Source organism: Cupressus sempervirens, chromosome 9 (genome assembly GCF_028749045.1).
Source record: "Cupressus sempervirens isolate cs-2001-9-10 chromosome 9, ASM2874904v1, whole genome shotgun sequence".
NCBI lineage: Eukaryota > Viridiplantae > Streptophyta > Pinopsida > Cupressales > Cupressaceae > Cupressus > Cupressus sempervirens.
In genome coordinates this window covers 565,447,898-565,452,025 of record NC_143126.1, presented here as the reverse complement: position 1 = coordinate 565,452,025, position 4,128 = coordinate 565,447,898, and positions in this window count along the sequence as shown.

Below are 4,128 nucleotides of genomic sequence, written 5' to 3'. Positions count from 1 at the left end.
TTTGAATATTAACGACCAGAGTAGTGAGAGTGTTGACCATGGCTATGAGTTCCACCACTAAATGTAAACAAAATTAAAAAACCTTACTTACCTTGCACACTTGAAATAGTTTGCACCTGTATTTAGTCAAAGCCATAAATCAACACATAAATAGACATTCTAAATTAGTCAGCTACATTGGAATCAAAATCTTTTTATTTAATAATAGTTGCCTCACATCATATTTGAAAAGAAATCATAGAAAGTTCTACCTTTTCAACATGAATACACCAGAATAAGGGGGAATTTGTAGCCACAGTCTCTGCATGCGCCTTCTAGTATCTCCAATGTGTTGTAGTCTGCCATTTTTGTCATTTTCAAGCTCTAAGATTGGAAACATGATCCTTTATGTTATGGTCACTATAACTTTTATATTCATCTTCAAAACCACATATTCGTATTTTGAACCAAACAGACTTGGAATAACAAATTACGAATATCAAATATTTTTCAAGATTTTGAATGTGAATTCTCAAATCATATTCAAACAACCAAACATGTGTATTCCTCCACTTCTAATTTTTTTGTTATTGATATCCTTGCAAAAGTGAGAAATAGAGACCCATTTTTGTATCAATATGGTAAGGCTAAACATGAAAGAAAGTACAAAGACTTTTGATACCAATATGCACATAAATGAAAGTATTGTCAAACACCATTGGAAAGGGAATGAAGTAAGGAAACTACACAAGTACTGCATCTAATAATTTTCCAACTGAATTACTCCTTTCTTGTCCAACTGATACATGAGCCACAGATACGATGGAGCCTTGTACATGAATTAATATTTGTTTTAATCACCTACTTGTCTTGTCATTTAGATTCTAAAACATTGGCAGAGCAAGGCCTTATTGGATTGGGTAGTGTCACTGGATAGCTCGAGATGATCACAATAACCTCCCACATATTCAAACAAACTATCACATTAGCTTGTACGCACTAAAGACCAACATGAATGCATCATTGCAGCTGCTCCTATACACAATATTTTATTATTGTTGGCTCAACCATTATTAAAACATCCCCTCCTCTATACACTCTCCATGCCTGCATTGAGCATCATTAATTCTTGATTAACTTCAGTTGCTTTTCTATATAACTATAGTTATTGAAGGAAAAATAATTATTTAATAAATCAGGTTCATTGCCTATTCAAATAGATTATTTGGTTTTTTAGGAAGATCATGATCTATGATCCTCTTTTCACTCAAAATATCTAGTAACAACACACCAAAGCTATAAACATCAGTTTTGATCGATATCTCTTAGTCTTTCTCATTACAACTAGACAAATAATCAATGCCATGATCAAGAATACTAAGTTCTTATCAATATAAATATACTAAAGAGTAAAATCAAACAAAATTTAGAAGGAATAAATAGCATTCTACTACTCATAAACCAGTACCAGGTGTTCTAATTGAAAGCCGACGGGTCATAACTCGAGGGGCCCAATGTACTCACACATACATTGACTCACTAATTGATCAAGAAGTGAATGGATGTGAGAAGCTGGCCAACAAGAACTCATAATGCTCTATTTGAAACTCCTCATGGTGAGGACAGACACGACTACAACTGCTTTGAAATGGGCTCTGATGCACATGATTAAGCACCTAGTCAATCAAGTTAAGGTTCATAATGAATCATCCAGGACATGAGTGACCGAGATGTGAGTGACATACACATTGATTATTTGCCTTACTTGAATTCTATTGTGAAAGATACTCTATGACGCCCCTTCATGTTGTCCCACACCACCACTCATGACTTCCAGCTCCACAATTTTCACATACCCACCAAGAAAAATAGTGATATTGATATTATAGGTAACAAGCATGTATTAAAGATGATGCCCTTTGGAGTTGGCTCACGCATTTACCTTGTGCTTGGGTTTGGTTTTCTACATATAAATATGATGATGACATTCATGGTTCGAGCCTTCATTTCATCTAGCTCATCCATCCGATCTCATTGAGATGTTTACCTTCACCATTGTTATGAGAAATTCCCTGCATAACTCCCATATAATGCTACCTTTTTAGCACGACCCAAATAATTCCATGGAAGGCATTTAATGACAATAAATATAGAATCATGGTTGCACACAAGTGATGAAACAAATCAAAATAGAGGATTGTGTACAATTAATGTAGATGAAATATGATGTACATATTTGATATGAAGATCAATCACTCCAAACCATGATCACAAAATGGTTTTTTGTTAGCTTATTTGTCGGTGTGAGATAATTTATAGCTGGAGGCAACTCTAGAAGGAAGGCCTATCAACTAACTAGTGGTACAACAAATTATGAATCTAATTGCAGGATCCACCCAAGAATGCTCCCCATCCCTTATGTTGACATATCAATCAAGTTTGTTATTAGTGACATACACTTATTCAAATTGTAAGTATCTACCAAGCTTATTGTACAGTTAACAGAGTTAACCAAGCATTTCAGTTGTCACCAAGTTCTATAGTTGCTACTGAGTCCTTTGGACAAATTCTAGTGTATACCGAGCAGTTACAACTATTGTGAAGATCAGCAATGTAAATCGAGCATCCTAGTGTATACTGAGTTTACCAGTGCAAACCAAGTTGTACAATGGTTACCAAGTTTGTAGTTCATGTAATGTGAGTCCAGTGTTGACCAAGCTACTCATTGTTAACCAAGTGACTCATTTTATACTGAGCTTGAGGTGACAGTGTTTACTAAGCTATGCAATAGTAACCAAGGGATTCAGATTAGATGACGAGTTTCACACTATTCATTGAGTCACCAGTGTAGACCGAGTTCAAGACTACTTGGAAATGATCAATATGGATCGAGCTTCTATGTCTATCGAGTGCATGACAATGTCGAGTAGTGATAGTGGATGTTGAGTATCAGAACCTCACTGAGTCAATCTTCAGAACCTAAGTGTCTACATTTGAACTGACTTTGTAATATTTGTATAAACTTGTATTGTGGCGGACTTTGTAATTGTAAAATTGGATTAGTATATATGTAATGTATTGTATCATATCCAAAACACACATGAGGAATACAATCTAATTGAATCTAATCATAGAAGAGCAAAAAGAACAAATTACAAAAGGCTACAGTAGTATAAGGAGTAGCAAAAAATCATCTATCACAACAAGGTGATTTGTACTCTCAGAGGAATCTCATTCAGCAAACCAAGTTGCAAATCAAAGATCCACTACTACTTCATCCTAATAGGTGGATCAATCAAATCCTTTAACAAGGTAGACCTAACAGTCTTATGCAAATCTCTTTACCAGGTACATACTTCAATGTATGTTTGTAAATCCTTTAACAAGGTGGACCTAGCAGTCCTTATTGCTCCTAGCAAGGTAGATCATTAGAAGTGATCAATGTAAGCCTTAACAAGCCAACTTTATACTGCAGTACTAAAGCTTGTGGGCATCATCCCCACCCTAGTTTTACTTTCTATTTGGAAGGTTTCTGGGTCACCAAATCTTTGTGTCAAACTGTTATGTATGCTTTCATGTTTTTAGTTTCTCATGCATGAAGTTAGATCATAATTCATATAAAGGATTAGTTGCTAATTGGTTTAAAGTTTTAGAAGTTACTGATTCACCCATCCCCTCTTAGTGACTTAGCATTTAAGAATATTTCCAACAATAGATTATTTCCAACAATTGGTATCAGAGCATTGTGGTTCTCAGAGAAAAGTTTGACAGCTTGAGCAAAGATCAAAGGCCATGGAGATATTCAGATTTGACAAAACTATTGACAATGAGAAGCTAGATTTGGAAATGGCTATTGCCCAACTCAAGAAAGCAAAGGAGCAACTCTCTTAATCTTTAAAAAGAAGAAAAGATCTTGCAGTTCAAATGAATGATCATCTCTACATTGAAGACATTCATTCAAGCAATCTAGATGAAGCAAATGAAGCAATCAAAGAACTTCTAGAAAAGAATGGTTCACTGCAAGAAGAAGTAATAAAACTAAGAAGAGAGAAAGAAATTCAATCAGTAAGATTATGTGAAGTTATGGAAGAGAAAAACAAGATAAGAGAAGAGATAGAAGGAGAGAACAATGAAATCTAGCACCTATCC